This window comes from Muntiacus reevesi, chromosome 3 (assembly GCF_963930625.1).
Source record: "Muntiacus reevesi chromosome 3, mMunRee1.1, whole genome shotgun sequence".
Lineage (NCBI taxonomy): Eukaryota > Metazoa > Chordata > Mammalia > Artiodactyla > Cervidae > Muntiacus > Muntiacus reevesi.
This window is the reverse complement of record NC_089251.1, coordinates 223,819,211-223,846,760: the sequence shown is the minus strand read 5'-3', so window position 1 is coordinate 223,846,760 and position 27,550 is coordinate 223,819,211. Positions and strand designations below refer to the sequence as shown.

Genomic DNA, 27,550 nt, shown 5'->3' with positions numbered 1-27,550 from the left:
AAGCCTTCCTGGTTTCTCCAGTCATTATTTGGCTTTCCAAGTCTAAACTGAGTTTTCTTTATAATCCTCCCTGATAATATTCAGGAACTCACATGCATTACTACACACCACTGAGCTCTCCCCTGGCCAACTCTACATGACTACAAAGGAAACACAATTGAGACAACTAACTTTAAGTTAAAGCTTCCCTTTGTGCTTTTGAAAATATAGAAGGAAAGTGAGAGTTTGTATGCACATGAAGAAAATGCTTACTATGCATTTTACTTTCTTAAAAGTCAAAAAGAGAATAATCACGGATTCCAAACACACATTACTTAAAAAAAATTCAGAGAACTGTCTTAAAGTATAGTAGGTCACAGCAGAACATCTAGGACATAATAAACTCATTACAACTCTGAGGGAAAATTTATTTACAATTTACTTCAGTATAATAAGCAGCAACATACTTGGCTACTTTTGCTATTTTATAGTATAGTAAAGTTTCTCATAAGGATTATTTATAAAAAAAATACTTGCCTTCATTAACATAATCTTTTTAAGAGTGCAGTAAGCAAGTTGAAGGGGTGATTTTCACATTTTATCTGTGCATGATTGGTATTCTTTACTCAAGGTGCAGCTCAATAGGCTGAATCATTGTTAAAAAATAATGTATATCAGCTTTTTAAAAATTAACTGTACTAAGAATGAAACAAACATGACTTTGGTCCATTTCTGGGTTACACAACATACTGAAACAGCTAATGTTTATGTACTCTTTTACTTAAAAAAATGTTTAGCATTCTTCAATTTACCTGGCAATGAGGTTACTCAAACTGAAAATAGGAAGACTCCTCAGCCACTGGAGAAACAAATACACGTCTCTAAATATGTATAAATATTTAGGAACACTCAAGTCTAATCAACATCTCTGGCAAATATAATTAAACATTAAAGATAACCATAGTCTAATTAATCATCTGAAAAGTTCTCTCAAGATGCAAGAGGAGGAAGATGGTCTCTGTGTTAATTCTAGAAGGGGGAGCCTGAAGCACACAATCTCTAAGTTCCATAAAATAAATGATATTTTACTATGTTTATTTAGCTTACACATCAGGAATGAAATGAGTAAGTAGTAACACCTGTAGATGGTTAGTGGTGTCATATGAAAAGTGTCTCAAGGAGACTCCATTTAGCTCACTGGAATGCTGAAGGTGGCAGAGAAAAGGTAGCAGCCAAAGAAAACTTACGCATAAAATGAGAGAAAACTTAACGCATAAAAAGAGAGGCAGGTAGTTTCAATAGTACAAAACCGGGCATAGAATATTTTACTGAACATGCTGAAGAAAAGCAAAACCTGTAGAAAATAAACTCTCCAATTCAACAAACAGGAACTGGAGAGCAAAATATAAAAGCAAGTTACAAATAGGAGGGCTCTAGGCCAAATCTCAGCAGTGGTAGTATTTGGTGCAGGCACAGTTAGAGAATAATAATACAAGTGAATTAACTGACTATTTAAATCAGAAAGCATATGAAAATTTGCATTTCTTGCTTACCTGGGAAACTGGACAATGTGGTAACACTAGGTCAGCATTCCTGCCTTGCAACAATTATCTGGAACAGATCAGTGGCTGCTCCTTCAGACAGGACTCGGCTCTCCAGTTCACTGCAGTGGCTTCCTGCTTCATTCCCACCAGCCTGGCCTCTGTAGGCACTTGGGTTTCCAACCTCTGGAATAGAAATAACCTTAAGGTAAGTCTTGAAGGACAGACTCTAGCCCTTGACAAGAGGTACAGCTTACATTTGTTAATTACCACTTAACCTATACTTCACAGTTTCTTCACAAGGGTAGAGGATAAACTCTCAGTGGATATGCATTATTAGTTTGTGAAGGAATGCCAGTCAGTAAGCCAGCTAAAAACACAAGCACAGTCAACTTTCTCAATGAAGTTGATTTGACCCCTAGACGCTTGTGATCGTTGAGTTAGAGGCAGAGGGTACAGAGAATGCTCATCCAACTTTAATCCTTTTCCTTTTTTTTTTTTAGTACCATTGTCAGCAATACCACTATTTCAGGAACTTAATGTTGGGATCAAGAATTATGGAACCAAATTGTACATTATCAATACTGAGTTACAAAAGGACATTGTCCCCCTGACATTTAAAAGTGCTTTCTTTTAGCAAATAAGAAAAAAATTTGTAATCACTTTCAAAACACCTGAGACCTTATTACTCTTTACTTAATTTTCTCCTAGCCATCAGGGAAGCAATGACAAGGCTGCTCCTCAGCTTGTGTTAAATTATCTTTGGTGCAATTTAACTCATTTTGCTCCGTTTCCATAGTCACTGAACAATCTTCTGATTATTTGGTGGATTTCACAGAGGCTTTGATATCATTAAGCTATGACTAGGTATCAGATACAAGTATTTCAATCAATGTAAACAAACCAGTCAACAAACAGTCAACTGGTTTATAAATTAAGTTATTGGAAATATAGATGGCCTGTGTCAGACCCTAGAGGTCCATCACCTTAAGAAGAATGGCAAAACCAATGTTTCTAAATTGGAAGAGTAGGGGTCACATCCTGGACCATAATTACCCCACAGGGTGCTCCTCTAACTTTGGGATGTTTCCAAATATCTGGCCTCCTGTTTCTTTTAAATTTTGGGCCAAAGAAGGACAGGGGATGATGCAGGACAGGGGTAGCAGCATGCTTGAGCAATACTATTCCTCAGAAAGCAGCCAAGAGAGATAAAGAAACAGTTAAGGGATGTGGGACCAAGGTTAAATAACTAAGTTTCTATAATCTTGATATGTTAAAGGTACTCCAGGCATTATACTGAATGTTTTAAGTATTTACTGATAATCAACTATATGTGAAGCACTGTAACAGATACTCGGGACACAGACACAAAGAGAACCTAGCTTCCCCAGTGTCCACCACCCACCCCAGCCCAAGGAGCTTACTGCCTGAGAGGTGGGCATGGGGAACTGGGCAGGTCAGGTAAACAGGTAATTATAATACTGAGTAATACCAGTTGTGATAGGACTAGGTATGGAGTGCTAAAGGAACATAAAGAGCAAGTCTAGTTTTCAGGGAAAGGGGGAAGGCAGGATACGTTTAAGGATGCACAGAGGTTACACAGGCAAAGAAAGGTTATTAGAAGACCTGAAACTTTAGCTAATCTATGCAAATGATCTTAGTTTGAAAAGATTAATATTGAAGATTTTATATTTGTTTGGTAATAACAATTCCAATATTCTACTCATTTTTAGCTGGAAAGCAAGCATAAAGTTCTCATTTTCTTAGACCTATTAACCTTGAGATGTAAGTGATGAGGCATTAGTGAATATTTTCCACAGGAAGATCTGGATGCCTGCTCGATGACTTAAATAGAAAATGACCTGGCATCTACATGAGCAAATATTGTTCTGCAGAAGAAACACTATGAAAGAATGATGATTTGCCTCTAAGAAAGTGATATTAGATGTGACTGTATTGGAAGTAGAAGCTAAAAGAAGCAAGATATGGATGAGGGAGTCTTATCCTGTAGATAAAGTAGCTCAAAACTGTAACTATATCCTTTAAAAAAAGAAGTCCATAAGTGATGAAAATAAGATGACTACTGTGCTAAAGTTGTTTTAGACAAATGTATAAATAATATTGGCTGATATCCTATCATCTGGGACTTTATACACACACATATCAGCTCATTTAATCTTTGTCACAATAGGTAACCACCACTATTTTTTCTTTTCTAGAGTTCAGAAAATCAAGGCAAGAGAAATTAAATAATCTTATCTTCCCTTTTCCTCTCCAATAATTAATTTCCCCTCTTTCCTAACTATATTTTTTCTTCTTAGTATTTATCACTATTAATAACGAGCTACATATTTTACTATCTATCCTATTATCATCTGTCTCCTCTGATGAGAGTAAGCTTTGTGAACATATGGATATATTAGTCACCATAACAGACAAAGGATTTTCTAGGTGGCCCGAGTGGTAAAGAACCCACCTGCCTGTGCAAGAGACACAGGAGACATGGGTTTGATCCCTGGGTTGGGAAGATTCCCTGGAGGAGGAAATGACAACCCACTCCACTAGTCTTGCCTGGAGAATCCCATAGACAGAGGAGCCGGAAGACTGCACTCCATGGGGCCGCACAAAGTCGGACATGATTGAAGTGACACAGCATACATAATAGACAAAAATCCTTGCTAATTAAAATGAAAAACTGAAGTATAGTTGATTTACCTTGCTGAGCCAATCTCTGCTATACAGCAAAGTGACTCAGTTTTATACATGTATACATTCTTTTTCTGAATATTCTTTTCCATTATGGTTTCAGTTCAGTCGCTCAGTCGTCTCCAACTCTTTGCGACCCCATAGACTTCAGCACCAGAGAAGGCAATGGCACCCCACTCCAGTGCTCTTGCCTGGGAAATCCCATGGATGGAGGAGCCTGGTGGGCTACAGTCCATGGGGTCCCGAAGTCGGACACGACTGAGCGACTTCACTTTCACTTTTCACTTTCATGTTTTGGAGAAGGAAATGGCAACACATTCCAGTGTTCTTGCCTGGAGAATCCCAGGGACGGGGGAGCCTGGTGGGCTGCCGTAGAGTCGGACACGACTGAAGCAACTTAGCAGCAGCAGCAGCAGCAGCAGCAGCAGAATTTAGCACGCCAGGCTTCCCGGTCCATCACCAACTACCAGAGTCTAATCAAACTCATGTCCATTGCGTCAGTGATGCCATCCAACCACCTCATCCTCTATCGTCCCATTCTCCTCCGGCCTTCAGTCTTTCCCAGCATCAGGGTCTTTTCCAATGAGTCAGTTCTTTGCATCAGGTGGCCAAATGATTGGAATTTCAGCTTCAGTATCAGTCCTTACAATGAATATTCAGGACTGATTTCCTTTAGGATTGACAGGTTGGATCTCCTTGCAATCCAAGGGACTCTCAAGAGTCTTCTCCAACACCACAGTTTAAAAGCATCAATTTTTTGGCACTCAACTTTCTTTATAGTCTAATGCTCACAACCATACGTGATTACTGGAAAAATCATAGCTTTGACTAGATGGACCTTTGTTGGTAAAGTAATGTCTCTGCTTTTTAATATGCTGTCTAGGTTGGTCATAACTTTTCTTCCAAGGAGCAAGCGTCTTTTAATTTCATGGCTGCAGTCACCATCTGCAGTGATTTTGGGCCCCCCCAAAATAAAGTCTCTTACTGTTTCCATTGTTTCCCCATCTATTTGCCATGAGGTGATGGGATTTGATGCCATGATCTTAGCTTTCTGAATGTTCAGTTTTACATCAACTTTTTCACTCTCCTCTTTCACTTTTATCAAGAGGCTCTTTAGTTCCTCTTCACTTTCTGCCATAAGGGTGCTGTCATCTGCATATCTGAGGTTATTATTTCTCCCGGCAGTCTCGATTCCAGCTTGTACTTCATCCAGCATGGCATTTCGCATGATGTACTCTGCATAGAAGTTAAATAAGCAGGCTGACAATATACAGCCTTGATGTATTCCTTCCCCCATTTGGAACCAGTCTGTTGTTCCATGTCCAGTTCTAATTGTTGCTTCTTGACCTGCATACAGATTTCTCAGAAGGCAGGTCAAGTGGCCTGGTATTCCCATCTCTTTAAGAATTTTCCAGAGTCTGTTGTGATCCACACAGTCAAAGGCTTTGGCATAGTCAATAAAGGAAAAGTGGATGTTTTTCTGAAACTCTTGCTTTTTGATGATGCAGTGGATGCTGGCAATTTGATCTCTGGTTCCTCTACTTTTTCTAAATTCAGCTTGAACATCTGGAAGTTCAGTTTGCATACTGTTGAAGCCTGGCTTGGAGAATTTTGACCATTACTCTGCTAGTATGTGAGATGAGTGCAATTGTGCGGTAGTTTGAGCATTCTTTGGCATTGCCTTTCTTTAGGATTGGAATGAAGACTGACCTTTTCCTGTCCATTATGGTTTATCCCAGACTAATTTTTGCTTTGGGTTCAATAGCTCCATGAACTCTGGCTTTGTATCACTAATTTTTTCTTTTTTTTTTTTTTACTTCTTAAAGCACAAAGTATAAAATCTTATACATGCTGGAGCCAAAAGTATTGATTGAGTGAATGATGAGTGTAATTAATCAGTAAGGGTATACAGAGCCCTTGTCATTGTGGTACTGCACTTGTCACCATGAGATGGGGAAGTAGTGTTTTTAAAGAACTTAGGAACACAAACAGGTAGAAGTATGAGGAATACTTGAGATACAATATAAAAACTCATATTTCATTACTTTCACTGTTCAAGCATATCAGTTCAGTTCAGTTGAGTCGCTCAGTCATGTTCAACTCTTTGCGACCCCATGAATCGCAGCATACCAGGCCTCCCTGTCCATCACCAACTCCCAGAGTTTACTCAAATTCATGCCCACCGAGTTGGTGATGCCATCCAGCCATCTCATCCTCTGTCGTCCCCTTCTCCTCCTGACCCCAAGCCCTCCCAGCATCAGGGTCTTTTCCAATGGGTCAACTCTTCACATGACGTGGCCAAAGTATTGGAGTTTCAGCTTCAGCATCAGTCCTTCCAATGAACACCCAGGACTGATCTCCTTTAGGATGGACTGGTTGGATCTCCTTGCAGTCCAAGGGACTCTCAAGAGTCTTCTCCAACACCACAGTTCAAAAGCATCAGTTTTTTGGCGCTCAGCTTTCTTCACAGTCCAACTCTCACATCCATACATGACCACTGGAAAAACCATAGCCTTGACCAGATGGACCTTTGTTGGCAAAGTAATGTCTCTGTTTTTTAATGTGCTATCTAGGTTGGTCATAACTTTTCTTCCAAGGAGTAAGCGTCTTTTAATTTCACGGCTGCAATCACCATCCGCAGTGATTTTGGAGCCCCCCAAAAAGAAGTCTGACACTGTTTCCACTGTCTCCCCATCTATTTCCCATGAAGTGATGGGACCAGATGCCATGATCTTAGTTTTCTGAATGTTAAGCTTTAAGCCAACTTTTTCACTCTCCTCTTTCACTTTCATCAAGAGGCTTTTTAGTTCCTCTTCACTCTCTGCCATAAGGGTGGTATCATCTGCATATCTGAGGTTATTGATATTTCCCCCGGCAATCTTGATTTCAGCTTGTGCTTCTTCCAGTCCAATATAATGATGCCTAAAAATGCTTATACACCACATTTCTTAAGACCTCCTAGTATTCTGCTGCATTAATGTTTCTTGGAAATGCCAGAACTGTTCAGAACTCTGCCTATGAACCTGTTGTTCCCTGTGCATAGAATGATTTCTCCCTACTTTTATAAAGCAAACTTCTTTAAGAATAGAACTCCTCCACTATGGCTTTTCCAGTCCCGCTTAGAGTTACCATCTCTTTCTACAGTGCTGTTTTTATGTAACAGCACTCCCCATATTCTTTACATACTGACATTATCAGGTACTTGGTATAAAAGTAGTATGCTTTGAGTTGACTTTTTCATTTTTCTCACCTAGACAGCTTTTTTACTCCCCTACAATATAACCATAAAAAAAGAAAAGTTCTCAATGATATGTTAAAATCACTCAGTGATACACACGCTGGTTATTTAACCAAAATCAAATGAGAGCTCAATAGAATCTACTTTTCTTATCTTATTTTCAGCTCAACTTCTGGGTTCAGGGGCTATCTTCATTTACTAGAAGAGTACCTGGCAAACAGATATTACCTACTGAATAAATAAATAAATGCCTGTATACAAAGCATGGCAATAAATGCTAAATGGCATGGTATAAACTAAATGTACTATAGGAACTCAGAGAAAAGAAATACTAGAAAGAACAATGAATTAACAGGAAGTTTAGTATCCACAATTTTCTAACTGTATAACTGAGCAAGACATTTAACCTGAGCTTTAATTTTTCAATTTGTTAAGAGTAATGGGCTGAACTAGATCAGTTGTTTTCAAATTATTTTCATTGTAGCTCTCTTTTGTCTAATAAAAATTATATAAATAGAGACCACATTATAGTATTATTTATTAGCTTTATAATCTTGTGACAACTGTGATTATCACAGAAAAGCTACTATAAATGGCATCTTTAAAAAAATAGCAAATTTGGCTTTGGCAATATTTAAGACTGTTGCAGTCAAAATGGTCTAGATGCTTTAAGGGAGGTAAAGAAAATCTCGTTTCCACTACCGAATGACTTACCTAATCTTTACTCACATCTCTGGTCATGAATACAAAATATGGGCAAGAACCACCCAAAATTTAAATTAAGCAAGAGGACTTACTTTACTATAATATTGTCACACTGATTTGCTACTGCAGAACTGTAAAGGCCTGATAAGGATATATGGTAGAAAGAAGACTCTTAAGTTGTATTTGTATTTTTTTAATGGCGCATACGTACACTGTAGCTGTTCTCTTGCTCGCATAATTTGATTTGGATATATAACAATAGTGGGCTTCCCTGGTGGCTCAGACCGTAAAGAATCTGCCTGCAGTTAGGAGACGCAGGTTCAATCCCTGGATCTGGAAGATCCCCAGGAGAAGGGAATGGTTACCCGCTCCAGTATTCTTGCCTGGTGAATTCCATGAACAGAGGAGCCTGGCAGGCTACAGTCTGTGGGGTTGCAAAGAGTTGGACATAGCTGAACAACTAAGCACACATATAACAATGGACTCAATTTTTTTTAACGGCCAGCTAAAAACTTAAAAATAAAAATAATACTCTTAAGAGGTCTAAATATCTACATGGAAATTGGTGGCAAGGCTTTAGTCAGCAGTTCATAAAATATAACCAAGCAGCACAGTTTTTGTTTCATGATGTGTTTATGTGTTATGATTTGGTATACATCTGAGTGGGCATGCTGTTTTTATGACAGTATTAAAATACTTCATATAATTTTAAAATTTAAATTTATGTCCAACATTGGGAAACTCTGAAGAACCTCCTCTGAGTTAGATGTTCTTCTGATCCTCCTAATGCTGTCATTTCTATGTAAGCTAGAAAAGCAAGAAAGACTATAAAGATGATTTCAATGTCTTCAACTCAATTTATCTATGTTTACCAAGATAAGATACCCATACGGGACAGAGTTGACGGAACTGAAGTGGAGAACTTGTGCTAGGGAGTATCAGAAATACAGCTTTAAAAACACGTCAGGGCTTCCCTGGTGGTTCAGTGGTTAAGAATCTGCCTTGCAATGCAAGGGACAGTGGTTCGATCCTTGGTCTGGGAAGATTTCCTTACACCGTGAAGCAGACAAGCCTGTGTGCCACAACTACTAAGCCCACGTGAAGCAACTACTAAAGCTGGCGCATCCTGGAGCCCGTGCTCCACAACAAGAGAAGCCATGAGAGTGAGAAGCCCGCATTCCACAACTAGAGAGTAGCTCCCACTCTGTGCCAACTGGAGAAAGCTTGCGCCCAGCGACAAAGACCCAGCACAGCCAAAAATAAACAAATTTTTAAAAAGTCAGTCTTCCTTGTATTGGATGAATCTCTATGCACATAAAGCTGAAAACGGTTTTTGTATCAGTGATCCATGACACTTCTAACAACAGCATTGCTGGTGTACAAGTATCTTAATTTATAAATGCAATTTCATTCCTATGTAGTAATTTACTGATAGTGACATCTGTCAGATGGAGAATAACTTTTCAGTGATTTTGTTTTTATTTACTTGAAGAACATATTCTGATTTCAACTACAGAGGAAAGTCTCTTAACTGACCTCCACATAAACAAATCACTGAATTAATCAAAACAGCATTTCCATTTGAAAACAGACAAATGTTTACTTGTGTTCTTATCACTTGAATCATATGCTGTTGACTATCAGTTGTGTTGTTTCCAAAGCTGTCTGAGTCAATAACATTTGCTGGTGTCATTTAGGCATTTAATAAAATGTTTTGTAAACAAATGAAATATAAGTAAAAAGAGAGAAAGATTATTTCCATGTAAATTAAGTTGAAAGCATAGCTTTTAATACCAGCCTCTTAAAAAATGAGGTTGAATAAGATGGAAAACAGCAGAATCTTGTGAGGAAAACTCTAGAAATCGTGATTAAGAGCACCGATCCTGTATCCAGACTGCTGATATTTAAATTTCGGCTCAGTACTTGGTGTATGACTTAGGGTAAGTTACATGTCTGTTCTTCAATTTTCTCAAGTGCAAAATGAAGGTAATACTAATACCTACCACACAGTATTGAACAAATTGAATAAGTAAAGATTTGTAAAGTACTTAGTGTCCAGCCCATAGTAAGCACTATGTAAATATTTGGTAAATAAATAAAAATAGCTGACCATAAAAAAAACTCAACGGCTCTAAGCAACTGAAATCACACACAATGCATCATCTGATCAAATTTCCAAAGAACATCACAAGAATATGATATACCCAAACATCCCTGTGTTCATAAATTTTAAAAAGAGTCACCTATATATAGGTAGCAGTGAAAGCCAATTTGACTTCAACAATCATAAATTTAAGGCAGAATCCAAAATGTGACCTTATTCACCAGAACATGAGTTATCAGACAAGACAGCAGTATGGATGGAACCAGACCTCTGACTTATTGAGTATATAGGCATAGGAAAAACAAAAACAGACTATATGATTTCTGCAATTTACTAGCAAACTATTCTAAAAAACATACACACTCACTCACATAGAGTGGGACAAGAAAGAATGATATAGTAAATATGGCAAAATGTTAATTGCTGAATTTGTGTGAACAGAGTTCTTTGCACTGCTGCAGCTTCTTGGTAAGTTTGAAATAATCTCAAGTTAATAAGTTTTAAAAAATGTAAGAAAATCACAAACAAAAATAAAATAGGACCATGGTTTTAAAGAGGGGTGAGTAGAAGACAGAGGGGCAATGAAGTCTGAGACATGGCAAATGTGTTACTAAAATATGGAACACAGAATCTAAGCTGGAATAACAGTTTATATGAAGTTAAAGGAGCTTCCCAGGTAGTGCCGCAGTAAAGAATCTGCCTGCCAACGCAGGAGACACAAGAGACACGGGTTCCATCCCTGGGTCAGGAAGATCCTGACCTCTGGAGAAGGAAATGGCAATCCACTCCTGTACTCTCGCCTGGGAAATCCCATGGACAGAGGAGCCTGGTGGGCCACAGTCCAGGGGGCTGCAAAGAGTCGGACACGACCAAGCGCGCGTGTGCACACACATACACACACACACACGAAGTTAAAGAACATGCAGTACAGTTATCAGAGGAGGAAGAAAGGAACTGCGAGTATACGAGAGGCAGGAGCAATAGTCTAACATGAAGAAGTTAAAATGCCGGGAAGACAAAACATAGACTTTTAAAAATTATAAGGCAAAGTGATCAAATGCTCAAACAAATAAAGGAGAAAGAAAACTTCCATTTCAGGTCAGAGAAAGTTAATATAATGGGCTATTTTACTTTTGAATCTCGTTTCTATCTCGTGCTAACCACCCTAGACTCACATCTTGGTTGGAATAACAAGCTTAAAGAATTGTTTATACAAAAAGAACAAAGAAAGAGGAGGAAACAAAGAAAACTCCAATTCACCTTGCATGAATGGAGGACTAAATTTGAGACAGGGATAGGTAGAGAAGGAAAAAACCTCCCAGAGCAGTTGATAAAAATGTGTCCTTTCCTATGTGTTTATATGGAATTGGCTTGGTCTTGACTATTTAGTCAGACAAATGAGGTATGATTAATAAATGTAAAGACAACATGATCATTTTCCTAGAGAACCCAAACTGGAAAATTATTAGAACCAAAGAGGAAAGGATTTAGAAGGTAGTTGTTGTTGTTCAATTGCCCAATCTTGTCTGACTCTTTGTGACCCCACGGATTGCAGCTTGCCTCCCTGTCCCTTGCCATCTCCCGGAGTTTGTCCTAGTTCATGTTCATTGCATTGATGATGCTGCCCAGTCATCTCATCCTTTGACACCCTCTTCTTCTTCCACTGTCAACCTTTCCCAGCATCAGGGGCTTTTCCAATGAGTTGTCTGTTCACATCAGGTGATCAAAATACTGGAGCTTCAGCTTCAGTATCAGTCCTTCCAGGGAATGTTCAGGATTGATCTCCCTTAAGATTGACTGGTTTGACCTCCTTGCTGTCCAAGGGACTTTCAGGAGTTTTCTCAAGCAACACAGTTAGAAGGCATCAAGTTTTTCGCATTCTGCCTTCTTTACAGTACAGCTCTCACAACCATACATGATCACTTGACTAAACAGATCTTCTCAGCAGAGGAATGTTTCTGCTTTTCAATACACTGTCCTGGTTTGTCATCTCTTTCCTGCCAAGAAGCAATTGTCTTATGATTTCATGGCTGCAGTCACCGTTTGCAGTAATTTTGGAGCCCAAGAAGAGGAAATCTGTCACTACTTCCACCTTTCCCCTTCTATTTGCCTTGCAGTAATAGGGCCGGATGCCATGATCTTAGTTTTTTTTGGTCTTTAGTCTTAAGCCAGCTTTTTCACTCTCCTCCTTCACCCTCATCAAGAGGCTCTTTAGTTTCTCTTCATTTTCTGCCATTAGAGTGGTATCATTTATTTATCTGTGGTTGTTGATATTTCTCCTGCCTATCTGGATTCCGGCTTGTAACTTATCCAGTCCGGCATTTCTCATGATGTGCTCACCCTGTTAAACAAACAACGTGACAGCAGATAGCCCTGTCCTACTCCTTTCTTGATCTTGAGCCAATCAGTTGTTTCATACAGGGTTCTAACTGCTGCTTCTTGACCTGCATACAAGTTTCTCAGGAGACAGGTAAGATGGGTTAGTATTCCATCTCTCTAAGAGCTTTCCACAGTTTGCCATGATCCATACAGTCAAAGGCTTTAGTGTAGCTGATGAAACAGAGATAGATGTTTTTCTGAAATTCCCTTGCTTTCTCTATAGTCCAGCGAATGTTGACAATTTGATCTCTAGTTCCTCTTCCTTTTCTAAACTTAGCTTGGGCATCTGGAAGTTCTTGGTTGATATAATGCTGAAGCCTAGCTTGCAAGATTTTAAGCATGACCTTACTAGGCTGGGAGATGAGTGCAATTTAGAAGATAGTGGGGTATAAAACAAGAACCAAACAAAACAAGAAAAGAAGGGGATAACTGCTCTATCAGTTAAATATATTAATAAGCTGTAGTATTGGTGCTAGAATAGGCAAGTAGTATAATAGAAGAGACTGGCCACCAAAAACCCCACAGATATGCAAATTCAGTTGATGATAGAGGTGGCATTTTAATTTTTTTGTGGTGGCATTTTATAATCAGTTGGGAAAGGATGACCAATTCAATATATGGTGTTGGGAAAACTGTATACTCGGGGGAAAAGATGAGTTACTTTTATAACTCATGTGATTCACAAAAATGCATTTCAGATGATTCAAGACTTAAGTCAAAACAAAAACTAAGTCAAATTAAAATATAAATGCAGTAATACAATATAAAAGAATATATGTATCTGTATCATATTTATGAAAGTCTTCTAAGGGAGATACAGAAAGCAAATGCCATAATGAAAAAGACTGTTAAATTTGACTACATCAAAAATTAAAACTTCTGTTCAGCAAAAGGGTCACCCAAAAACTGAAAAGAAAACTGATGGCCTGGGGAAAACACCTGCAACATATATAACAGTCTAAAGCATTGGTATCTAGAATATATAAAGAACTTCCAAAAAGCAATAAAAAAGATAAAGATTCCACAAGAAACACTGACAGTAAATACAGATAGGCTGAGAAGAGGACGTGATGGAATTCCAGTTGAGCTATTTCACATCCTGAAAGATGATGTTGTGAGAGTGCTACACTCAATATGCCAGCAAATTTGGAAAACTCAGCAGTGCCCACAGGACTGGAAAAGGTCCGTTTTCATTCCAATCTCTAAGAAAGGCAATGTCAAAGAATGCTCAAACTACTGCACAATTGCATTCATCTCACACACTAGCAAAGTAATGCTCAAAATTCTCCAAGCCAGGCTTCAGCAATACGTGAACCGTGAACTTCCAGATGTTCAAGCTGGTTTTAGAAATGGCAGAGGAACCAGAAATCAAATTGCCAATATCTGCTGGATCATCGAAAAAGCAAGAGAGTTCCAGAAAAACATCTGTTTCTGCTTTACTGACTATTCCAAAGCCTTCGACTGTGTGGATCACAATAAACTCTGGAAAATTCTGAAAGAGATGGGAATACCAGACCACCTGACCTGCCTCTTGAGAAACCTGTACGCAGGTCAAGAAGCAACAGTTAGAACTGGATATGGAACAAGACTGGTTCCAAATAGGAAAAGGAATACGTCAAGGCTGTATATTGTCACCCTGCTTATTTAACTTATACGCAGAGTACATCATGAGAAACGCTGGGCTGGAAGAAGCACAAGCTGGAATCAAGATTGCCGGGAGAAATATCAACAACCTCAGATATGCAGAGGACACCACCCTTATGGCAGAGAGTGAAGAGGAACTAAAAAGCTTCTTGATGGAAGTGAAAGAGGAGAGTGAAAAAGTTGGCTTAAAGCTCAACATTCAGAAAACTAAGATCATGGCATCTGGTCCCATCACTTCATGGGAAAGAGATGGGGAGACAGTGGAAACAGTGTCAGACTTTATTTTTTTGGGCTCCAAAATCACTGCAGATGGTGATTGCAGCCGTGAAATTAAAAGACGCTTACTCCTTGGAAGAAAAGTTATGACCAACCTAGATAGCATATTAAAAAGCAGAGACATTACTTTGCCAACAAAGGTCCATCTGGTCAGGGTTATGGTTTTTCCAGTGGTCATGTATGGATGTGAGAGTTGGACTGTGAAGAAAGCTGAGAGCTGAAAAACTGATGCTTTTGAACTGTGGTGTTGGAGAAGACTCTTGAGAGTCCCTTGGACTGCAAGGAGATCCAACCAGTCCATCCTGAAGGAGATCAGTCCTGGGTGTTCATTGGAAGGACTGATGCTGAAGCTGAAACTCCAATACTTTGGCCACCTGATGTGAAGAGTTGACTCATTGGAAAAGACCCTGATGCTGGGAGGGCTTGGGGTCAGGAGGAGAAGGGGACGACAGAGGATGAGATGGCTGGATGGCATCACCAACTCGGTGGGCATGAGTTTGAGTAAACTCCAGGAGTTGGTGATGGACAGGGAGGCCTGGCATGCTGCGGTTCATGGGGTTGCAAAGAGTCGGACACGACTGAGTGACTGAACTGAACTGAGAAGAGGACATGTGAATGATCTGTGAGCTTAAGATGTTCAATCTTAGCAGTAATCAGAAAATGCAAGATAAAGCAATAAAGAAGTATCACTTTTCACTTGTAAGATGCACATTTTTAAAAGACTGGCAATAGCAAGTTTGGCCAAGAGTACGGGAAAACAGCTAATGTTAAACTGCTGCTAGAAGGACCAACCGTTACCTTCTTTTAGGAAGGTAACGTATAGCATCAGTACAAACTTAAGATATACATATCCTCTGAAACAGCAACTTCTCTTCTTCATCATGTCTGGAAAAATAATCAAATATAAGCACAAAAAATTATGTGAAATGATATTCACCAGCACTGATCATTAGAGTGAAAAATACAAAACAACCTAAATGCCTATTAAGTAGGGAATGGGCAAATAAAATTCATGATAATAAAACACTTAAGAGAGGTGGTCTTACAGTCATATGGAACAATTTCTAAGACATACTGTTAAGTGAGTTGAGATTCTAAAAGTGAAAACATTTAGAATGGGGATCACTAATGTAATGCTATGGAGAGATCAACAGGATAGAATGCTATTCACTGAAAAGGCACGAAGCAAAGACAAACCATTAACAATGAACATTCCCAGCATAAGACTTAAGATTTAAAACACCACAGTCTAACTGAAAAAAACAAGACCTCCAGTTGGCTATGATGCACAGACTTGCTTAAGGCAGGGAAAAAAAAAAATCAAATTCCTATGAATTTTCCTAGGCATTGGAGGGTGATTAATCTACTACTATTTAAAAGACATCCAGCACATACCAGGCAATGAAAGCCACTTTAATGATTCATTTAATTATGACAATGCCAGGGTAAGTATTATGGGTTCCATTATACAGATAAAGAAAGTGAGGCTCAAAATTAGGTATCCTTCTTCTAACTTTAAAAGGTCACTTAACTAATAACTGCTATTTGAACTGAGGTCTGGAAAACATCATCAGCCTGTAAGAACAGTGTGTGAAAGCGTGAGAAACTGTGGTAGCAACGTTACAGAGTCATGCTATGTTTGTTGAATCTTAGAATAACATCTGGCCTTGAAAAAAGGATGTAGAATTCTTAAAAATTGTATTTCTTTTTCTTTAAAAGAATGTTCCTAAAAAAAACCAAACATTTAAGCTACATTTAAAATCATACATAAGGATGTAGTACTTTTTGTATCTATTGATGCTGAAATTAGGTATCTTTTCATGTCAAATGCCATGAATTTTCAACCTTTCTTCCTTGGGTGGTTTTAGTATGTTATCTTCAGAGACTAAAATTACATGTTAGTTCAAAGAAACATGTACTGAGTATCTACTATATATCTAGGGGCTGAAAAACAAGTAACACAAGGTATGCTCCCTCAAAACCTGAGGAATAACTTTTGGAAACCACTTGGGAGCTTCACTCAGGAGGCATGAAGCAATCAAGTATTTAGGACAAAATTATGTTTATTTTTGGCACTCTACAAAAGCTGAAGTTCTACTTTCCAGAACCGAATCAGGTAGGAATTTTAACATATTATACAGAGGTGTATATGGTCCAATTACGCAAATCAAATACTGTTTTCACTGCCTATTAACTTGGACTTCAATATTTTATAGCAAAAAACCTAGGATATTAAGTATAAGCCTTTATAAAATCATTTGATTTTGTTTATTTTTATTATATAAATGTCCTTGCAATTCTTCAGCTTATAATTCAATGTTTTTCCTTGATGACTTAAGGTATTTAAAATTCTTTTTTGGACCAAGAGTGAAAACATGGCAGTAGCCTTGATACTAACACTGAACAAGAGTGTGTTACATTTGAGTTTTAGGAACACTCAGCATGGCAGAAATATTGGGAATCTGGAGCAACTTAAGAGGTTAAAACACTAAAGTTGGCTTAGGAAGCTTTAGGAATATTAGGAGATGAGGTGATGCAAGCAATTTTATCTCTGGAAAAATCAATCTAATGTTAATGAAAAAATTTCCATGGCAACCTGATACAGAGGCAAAGATGCAGAATAAAAAGATAAAAGATGTTTTTAGTTCTAACTATGGGTATTGTTTGAAGACTTTATTGAAGCTTTCTGTTTCTAAACTTCAATTGGAATATGTTATAATATCTTTATTTTTAGTTTTCAAGAAGGATACTGATGACCCAGATTAACCTGTAAACTAATAAGCTAGTCTCTATTGACCTAGAGAGTCAAAGTTACTGGAATAAGTTATGTAACTTTTAGGAGCCTTTATTAATTCTAGTTCATAGTTGAGCAGTAATACTATTTATGGATTCAATTTTTTTGGTCAGAAAGATATTCAGATTTGAATTAGAAAGCAAATGTTGACATATAAGTCATCAATTAAACAGAGTAGGCAACAATAAAACATACCTATGAATTTTTACAATAAAAACAAGAGACAAATAAAAGGAATTTACCTAGTTTATAAAGAAATAATCATGAAAGCTTCAAGTAAATTTCAAATTTAAATTACCAGGTCATTTCTTACTAGTAATAAACAATTAATAAATAGATCCAAAGATGTGACTGCAATGATAATTCTAATGATTCAGGCATGAACACTTCAAAAGACAACTGTAGCAATAATTTTAAGTGTGAACACTTTAATAGACAGTATCTTTTTTTTTTTTTTTGCTGCATTGCATGGCTGATAGGACCTCAGTTCCCTGACCAGGGATCAAACCTGGGTCATGGTTGTGAAAGTGCTGAGTCCTAACTACTGGGCCACAGGGAACTCTCCCCTACCCCGATTTTTTTTTTCCAACAGACACTATCAGTTTTGAGGAAAAAAAAGCCAGGATATTGTAATACAAGTACTTTGATTTAACTGTATTATAAAATTAGTGCTGAATGATAGATAAAATCCCATACTATTTCATATTTTCAACCTTGTTTTTTTATCAGACATCACAATAGCTCACGACTACATAAATTCTATTTTTCTAGAAAAAAATTTGGAACCCTCAATCTACTTCATATATATATATGACCATACATATAAGTATATAAATAAACACACATACACATAAAATGCCAGAAAGCCACTGAGAAATTTCATATTACCAACTCTTCATTAATCTCACAAAATACAAAGGCTTGTCATTAACAATTAAAAGTGAAATTATATGTCATCAAAATGCATGTTGTGAGATGTCACTGTTTTTAATCCTTTCCATCTGTTCAGCTATAGATGTGTGAGAGTACTGGGGTCAGTCTGAACCAGTAATTCAGGTAATGAGAATTTTACAATACTTTTATCCCTTTCTTTCACTGGACTTTTTAATACTTTAGAATTAAAGAAAATCTTTGTTGAAAAGAGAGTCTTTTTCTAAGTTTTATGATTGGCTTATAATATGATTATTCATTCATTCATACAAAACTATATGAACGGGATATAAAATCAAATGAAATAAAATTCTTCATTAGGGCCTACTATACACCAGACATAGTTCTAGGTACTAGGAATACTACAATTGGGAGGCTTATGCTGTAGAGGTTAAGACCAAAAATCAATAAACAAATATATAAATAAAATAACTACAAGTCATGTGAGGTGCTATGAAAGAAAGAAAGAAGGCTCTGAGAGAAAACAAGGGTAAGGAGTGGGAAAGATCTCCTTTAGAGGGATCCCTGAAGAAGTCCTCTCTGAGGAGGTAAAATTTAAGTGAGACCTGAAAGACAAGAGAGAAACTGGCATGAGAAGGGAATAAGGGGAACAGTTGCTTTCTAGGTAACAGAAACAGCATGTGCAAAATTTCAGAGGTGGACGAGTTGGGTGTGTTCCAGAAACTGAAGGAAGATCCACGGTGGTGGAATGTAATGAGTGAAGTGGGGAGTGGCATGAGATGAGGCTGGAGAAATAAGCAGGGAGGGAATCATGTAGGGCCTTATTTTTCATAATCATGCTGTGAATTTTATTTTAATTGCAATGGGAAGTTGTCAAAAATATAGGCATAGGAGTAATATGACTTTAATTGCACTTTCAGAAGGTATCTCTTTTTTGCTGTGTTAAGAATGGATTGGAAGAAGCAATGGCTAGAAGTCTTTGTGATAAAGGCTGATAGCCTGATAGAATTTTGGATGCTTGTTCATAACTGCCTCTTAAAACTACTTATTTGTATTAAGCTGTGACTAATAACAACAGGTGTGGGTTTCTCAGGTTGTTCAGGGCTGAAGACTCCACCTTCAATGAAGGAGATGCAGGTTGGATAACTGGGTTGGGAAGATTCCCTGAAGAAGGAAATGGCAACCCACTCCAGTATTCTTGCCTGGGAAATCTCATGGACAGAGAAGCCTGAGGGACTACAGTTGACAGGGTTGCATAAGAGTAGCACATGACTTAGTGACTGAACAGTAATGACAATAATAACAGGTTTAATTATGATTCCCCTTAATGGATCACAACCTTGTCGTGGCAAAGGAGCTTGCATATATCAATGAAGCTATGAGCCGTGCCATGCAGGACCATCCAAGGGTCAGGGTCATAGTGGAGAGTTCTGAAAAATCATGTCTACTGGAGGAGGAAATGGCAACCCACTTCAGTATTCTTGCCTTGAGAACCCCATGAACAGTATAAAAAGGCAAAAAAATATGACATGGGAAGATGAGCTCCCCCAGGTTGGAAGGTGTCCAATATGCTACTGGAGAAGAGTGGAGAGCAGTTACTAATAGCTCCAGAAAGAATGAAGCACCTGTGCCAAAGTGCAAACAATGCTCAGCTATGTATGTGTCCAGCGGTAAAAGTAAAGTCCGATGCTGTGAAGAACAACACTGCATAGGAACCTGGAATGTTAGGTCCATGAATCAAGGTAAATTGGAAGTGGTCAAAACCCCCCAAATCAATGATCTTTTAAAATATAAGGATCAGAAGACAAAAGTATGGGGGCCACTTCATGGGAAACAGAAGGGGAAAAAGTGGAAATAGTGACAGATTTTATTTTCTTGGGCTTCAAAATCACTGTGGACTGTGACTGCAGCCATGCAATTAAAAGACACTTGCAAAAAAAAAAAAAAAAGACACTTGCTTCTTGGAAAAAAAGCTATGACAAACCTAGACAGTATATTAAAAAGCAGAGACATCACTTTGCCAACAAAGGTCTATATGGTCAAAGCTATGGATTTTCCAGTAGTCATGTACAGATGGGAGAGTTGTACCAGAAGGAAGGTTGAGCGCTTCCTTCTGGAAGAAGGAAGAATTCATGCTTTTGAACTGTGATGCTGAAGACTCTTGAGTCTCCTGGATGGCAAGGAGCTCAAACCTGTCAATCCTAAAGGAAATCAACTCAATACTCATTGGGAGGACTGATGCCGAAGCTCCAATACTTTGGCCACCTGATGCGAAGAGCTGACTCATTGGAAAAGACCCTGATGCTGGGAAAGACTGAAGGTGAAGGAGAATGGGGCGGCAGAAGATGAGATGGTTGGATAGCATCACTGACTCAGTGGCCATAAATCTGACCAAACACTAGGAGATAGTGGGGGACAAGGAAATCTGACTTGCTGCAATCCATGGGGTCACAAAGAGTTGGATACACTTAGCAAATGAACAACAACAACTATGATTGGAGAAACGGGTCATGTTGGAGATTGTAAGCGTAGGAAGTGTACACTAGGCATGGTCACATAAGTATCTTAGACTTTGGAAAAGCACATTTCAAAATATTCAAAGAGAAAGAAATGCACATTTTTAGCATCTATTATAAGGAATGCAAAGAAGGTTTTGAAATTAAAAAATAAAAGGACACTCTGACCATGACCATATATCTAGCCTAAGCAGAAAGCTGAAGGAACCAATGTTACACAGAGGCTCAAGGAGTTGCAGAGAGATTTCCATGTAGCTTAGGTATAAACAGGTAATATTTCAAAAGCAAAATAAAAGTCATATAAACCTAAGATTCAGCCTTTAAGACCTTATGTGATTGACTTCTGAATACTTCCCTGACTGCATTTTGTACCACTCTATTCTTTGTAAATGGCTCTAATTGTGTCCTTCTTCCAGTTCCTTGACTGTGTATATAAGCCCAAACTTATTCTTTGGGTTTTAGTAGTTGCTGTTCCATCTTCTAAACTCTTCTAATACTTGAGTTCAACTATCACTTCAAAATGCCATCTTCTTTTTTTTAATCACAGCCCACATTCTTAACTAAAATAACCTGTTTCTATATTTACTGTCTTTCTCTAATCAATTGCATTTAAGCAACAGAACAAGGCCTTTGTCTACCCATTCATGACATGATCCTCAGTGCTTAACACAACTTCTGGCACATTATAGGTTTTCAGTAAATATTTACTGAGTGGAAAGGAGGAAGAAAAGTAGAAGGAAAAGAAGGGAAAAATGAGAAGGCATCAGAGAAGAATACAAAAATTTTTATCAAGTTCAGAATGAATTGAGCTTTAGAAAAATCCTAAAAATACAAAAGGAACTTTTAAAGTTATGATTGGAACAAGAAGCGGATTAAGAGAAAATCTTTTACTTTGATAAACACTAAAATAATAAAATGAAATTAAAAGAGAATTAGATTTCAATTTTGTTTTCATCAAAGAGACAAATCTTATGTCAAAATGAAAAACTAATTTGATTAAGAATAAATCAGAGAGGACTCTGGCTTGTAGCCAAGATGGAACAACAGGGGTCATATTTGCCCTCGAGCCTGAAATAATAACAAAAAACAGATAAAATATATGAAGGAAGGGTTTTTAAGACATTAGATATCAGTCAATCAAGGACAGTGACTTTTCAGAAATAGGAAGCAAAAGAAATGAGCCCTAAAACTGTCCTAGCTTATTGACCTGGGTGAGTTTCCAGCCTGCGTGCAGACAGTGAACCCAGTTGGAGGTCAGCAGAGTAAGTTGAGGAGATGTAGCTGAAGAGTCAGTGACAATCAAGGCGATGTGAATCTCCAGGGCAGAATGCCAGAGAAAGAAGAGATGCAGAGAGAGAAATGAAGAAATCTGGGGAGAATTCCCTTTGAGTATCCATCAGAGTACATCAATGCATGTATATGAGGAAAATAACAGGCTGAGGAAAGAAGCCTGGCTTGGAGAATTTTCCAAGCCAGCCTTCAACAGTATGTGAACTGTGAACTTCCAGATGTTCAAGCTGAATTTAGAAAAGGCTGAGGAAATGAAAGTCGCTCAGTCGTGTCTGACTCTCTGTGACCCCATGGCCTATACAGTCCATGGAATTCTCTAGGCTAGAATACTGGAGTGGGTAGCCTTTCCCTTCTCCAGAGGCTCTTCCCAACTCAGGGATTGAACAGAGGTCTCCTGCATTGCAGGCGGATTCCTAACCAGCTGAGCCACAAGGGGAGCCCAAGAATAATGGAGTGGGTAGCCAATCCCTTCTCCTAGGAATTTCCCAACCCAGGAATCAAACCGGGGTCTCCTGCACTGCAGGCAGATTGTTTACCAACTGAGCTATCAGGGAAGAGGAACCAGAGATCAAATTGCCAGCATCAACCGGATCACCGAAAAAGCAAGAGAGTTCCAGAAAAACATCTATTTCTGCTTTATCGACTATGCCAAAGCCTTTGACTGTGTGGATTACAAAAAACTAGAAAATTCTTAAAGAGATGGGAATAGCAGACCACCTTAACTGCCTCCTGAGAAATCTGTATGCAGGTCAAAAAGCAACAGTTAGAACCGGACATGGAACAGCAGGCTGGTTCCAAATTGGGAAAGGAGTACATCAAATCTGTATATTGTCACCCTGCTTATTTAACTTCTATGAAGATTACATCATGCAAAATGCCAGGCTGGATGAGGCACAATCTGGAATCCAGACTGCCGGGAGAAATATCAATAACCTTAGATAAGGAGATGACACCACTCTTATGGCAGAAAGTGAAGAAGAACTAAAGAGATTCTTGATGAAAGTGAAAGAAGAGAGTGAAAAAGTTGGCTTAAAATTCAACATTCCGAAAAATAAGACTGTGGCATCCAGTCCCATCATTTCATGGCAAATAGATGGAAAAACAGTGGAAACAGTGAGAGACTTTGTTTTTTTGGGCTCCAAAATCACTTGCAGATGGTGACTGCAGCCATGAAATTAAAAGACGTTTGCTTCTTGGAAGAAAAGCTATGACCAACCTAGACAGGGTATTAAAAAGCAGAGACATTACTTTGCTGACAAAGGTCCATCTAGTCAAAGTTATGGTTTTTCCAGTAGTCATGTATGGATGTGAGAGTTGGGCCGTAAAGAAAACTGAGTGGCAAACAATTGATGCTTTTGAACTGTGGTGCTGGAGAAGACTCTTGAGAGTCCCTTGGACTGCAAGGAGATCCAACCAGTCCATCTTAAAGGAAATCAGTCCTGAATATTCATTGGAAGGACTGATGCTGAAGCTGAAGCTTCAATACTTTGGCTACCTGATGCGAAGAACTGACTCATTGGAAGAGACCCTGAAAAACTGAAAGATTGAAGTCGGGGGGAGAAGGGGACGATAGAGGTTGAGATGGTAGGATGGCATCACCGACTCAATGGACATGAGTTTGAGCAAGCTCTGGGATTTGGTGAAGGACAGGAAAGAGCCGTGCATGACTGAGTGGCTGAACTGACTGAACTGAACTAAGGAAAGAATCCCCTGAAAGGAGAGAGAGAAGAGCACTTGGAATTCACACTGGGCTAGTAACTAACTAGAATACTTCATAATTCATGAGATATAGAGTACATACTCAGCAGTGTCTTACCCAGTAATGGGGAATATGTAGACTTAGACTAAACACTGTTCTGGTATCACCTACTGGGTTTCAAAAGCTAGATCTGAAAGGATCGAACTGCTATTTCCAAGTAGCTTAACTGCATTTCAGAGCAAATTTAAAACCATTCATAAATACTCAGGACCCTACAAGGAAAAATTCACAATGTCTAACATGAAATAAAAATGATCAGACATGGAATAAAGCAGGAAAATAAAACACATAGTGAGGAATAAAATCAATTAATCTTGAATGAAATCCCAGGGAATTATGCTGAGTGAAAAAGTCAATCCCCAAAGGTTATATACTATATGATTTCATTTATATAACAGCTTTGAAGTGACGAAATTTTAGAAATGGAGACAAGATTAGTTATTGCAGGAATTAGGAATGTAACGTGGGCACAACACAGAAGTGGTATGGTTATAAAAGGGCAACGTGAGGGATTCTTGTGGTTATGGAACGACCTTGACCATAGTGGTAGACATACAAACTTACACATGGGATAAAATTCTATAGAACTAAACACATATACATGCACATAAATGAAAAGTAAAATCAGGGAAATCTGAATAAAATCAATGCTTTGTATCAGTATATACTGGCTATGATATTATACTGGTTCTACAAAATGTTACCTTAGGGGGAAAATGGGTAAAGTGTACATGAGATTTCTCTGTATTATTTCTTACACTTGCATGTGAACCTACAATTAAATGAATAAAAATTTCAATTAAAAAAGCAATCAATTGAAACTGATCTAGACCAATACACTTTATTTGTTATTTTTAATTTTTTTTTATTGAAGGGTAATTGATTTACAGAATTTTGTTGTTTTCTGTCAAACCTCAACATGAATTAGGCATAGGTATCCATACATCCCCTCCCTTCTGAACCTCCCTCCCATCTCCCGCCCCATCCCACCCCGCTAGGTTGATACAGAGCCCCTGTTTGAGTTCCCTGAGCCAGACAGCAAATCCCTGTTGGCTATCTATTTTACCTATGGTAATATAAGTTTCCATGTTACTCTTTTCATACATCTCACCCTCTTCTCTCCTCTCCCCATGTGTATTCTCTATGTCTGTTTCTCCACTGCTGTCCTGTAAATAAATTCTTCAGTACCAGACTGATAGATTTTAGAATCAGCAGATAAGAATACTGACACAGTTATTATAACTGTATTCCATATGTTCAAAAATATAAAGAGATATTCAAGATAGAAAAAAAAACCCAAAATTGAACTTCTAGAGACAAAAACTATGATAGGAAAAATACACTGCATACGATTAATAGCAGATTAGACACAGCAGAAAAGATTAGTAAACTTGAAGACATAATGATAGAAACAATCCAAAATGAAATGGAGAAAGTAAAGACTGAAAAAAAAGGACAGTGTCATTGATCTGTGGGATAATTCAAGTGTAATTCAAGTGTACCTGGAACCCATAAGGAGAGAAGAAGGAAGGAACAACAACAAAACTTGAAGAAACATTGGCTAAAATCTTCTTGGATTTGATGAAAATTATAAGCCCGGAGATCCAAGAAACACAATAAATCTCAAAAAAAAAAAAAATGTATGAAGGAAACTACCTTAAAGTACATTATAATCAAATTGTTTAAAATTACACATAAAAGAAGTCTGAAAAGCAGCTGAAGGGTGGGGGGGAACGTGTTATGTACAAAAGACCAAAGTTAAGGATAACGGCAACTTCCTCACTGAAAACAATGCATGTGCAAAGACTGTAAGCTCTCATCTTTGAAGTACTAAAAAGTTCCCCTAAACCTGTCAACCTAGAATTCTATATTCAGCAAAAATATTTTTCAAAAATATAGGTGATATAAAGACTTTTTCAGATATACTAAGTTGAAAGAATTTAAGTAATGATTAAAAAAAAAAAGGATTTCAGGAAGATGCAAAATAATACCACGTTGAAATCTGGATCTAAGACAAAGGGAATGCAGAGTACCAGAAATAGTAATTATATGGCTAAACATATAAAATGTTTTTCTTGTGTTCAAATTTCTTTAAAGATAGTTAACAATTAAAAAAATGTATTGTGAGGTTTATAGCACACATAAAGGGAACACATAAAGCAAAGGGGAAAAGAACAAAGCTCAAACGGACAAATAGCAAAATTATACACTTAACCCTAATCAAATCAATAACCATACTAAACATAAATGGTTTAAATACCCAAATTAAAAGGAAGAGGTTATCAGACTTCATTAAAAAACAGCAAAGCTGTCTAAAAAATCATTTTAAATATAATGGCAAAATGACAAAGATAAATTCTATTAAGACTAATCAAAAGAAAGACAGAACAGGCATTTGTTATAGACCAAACTGAAAGAAACCCAAATATCCATCACAGGTGAACAGACAGATAACCTGATTGTGGTATATCCAATATAGTGGAATACAACTCTGAAAAAGACAATATTATTGACTCATGTAACACCAAGAATAAATCCCACTGTTATCATCTTGAGTGAAAATAGTCTAAGGAAAAAAGAGTATATACTGCATTACCCCATTCATATAAAATTCTAGAAAAATATAAACTAATCTATAATGACAGAAATCAGGTTAGTGATTGCTTGGGGACATCAAGATGAGAGAAAGGAGGTAGAGATTAGAGAAGAATATAAGAAAACTCCTGGTGGACATTGGCATGTTAATTATCTTAATTGTGGAGATGGTTCCACATATGTTAAAAGATCAAACCTTATCTTTAATATGTGTTATTTATTGTTATGTCAACTATATCATTATAAAATCATTAATAACTGTAGCAGGTATGATCAATGAATGTTAAAAATAGATGATGGTATAGAGGAAACTAGATTATTTGAATAGTATAAAATATTTCCTTTCAAATATTTATAACTGCAAAGGAGGAAAATAGCAACTTTAAAGTGGAGAAATCTGACAGACACCCATTAAATCAAGTTATCAAGGTTAATATCATCAGTAGTAAGACATATCAACATCATGCACCACCAGGTATAATGCACTGAGAAGGGAAAATCACTTTCAAGTATCTGACCCCTAAATTAGTAATCTCAACCTAGTTAGATAAAACATCAGATAAACTCAAGATGAGGGACACTAAGCAAAATGCCTGACTAGCTGGTACTCAAAGTGTCAGGGTCATGAAGGATATGGAGAGATTAAGGAACTCTAACAGATTGGAAGAGACTACACTAAGTGGACACGAAAATAAGTGTAATGTGGGATCTGCATCTGGACTGCATCTTGAAAAGAAAAAGTGTACTAACGGAAAAACTGGTGAAATCACAATAAAATATATAGTTTAATTAATAATATTGCATCAATATTAATTTCTTAGTTTTGATAAGTGTATTGTACTTATGTAAGATGTTAACATTCTGGGAGACTAGGTAAAACCTACACGGAAATGCTCTGTACTATTTTTATAACACTTTTGTTAGTTTATCACAAAACAAAAAAATTAAAAATAAAAATCAATCATAAGTTCAAGCAGATGAAGAAAATAGTAGCAGAACTCTTACCTGTTTTGACTGATCTCTCTTTGCAATCATGACCTACATGACTGCCTGAAAGAGATGAATGAGAGAATCTGGAGATGAAATGACTGGATGGATGATGGTAATCTTTGAAGAACTATAGAAACTAGAAG

The 27,550-nt window shown here is 37.6% G+C and overlaps 1 protein-coding gene across 10 annotated transcripts in view; it reads right to left on the bottom strand.

Moving 5' to 3' along the window:
* The window catches only part of MBD5 (methyl-CpG binding domain protein 5), a 447,078-nt gene that overhangs the window by 68,854 nt on the left and 350,674 nt on the right, over positions 1-27,550 (bottom strand). For 8 of the 10 annotated variants that reach the window (XR_010662489.1, XM_065931498.1, XM_065931501.1 and 5 more), the window contains one exon: positions 1,533-1,706. The gene's annotated coding sequence lies outside the window, so the exon portion shown is untranslated. Of the gene's footprint in view, positions 1-791; positions 839-1,532; positions 1,707-27,550 lie in introns of all 10 variants that reach the window. The other 2 variants (XM_065931500.1, XM_065931502.1) reach the window with 1 other exon arrangement.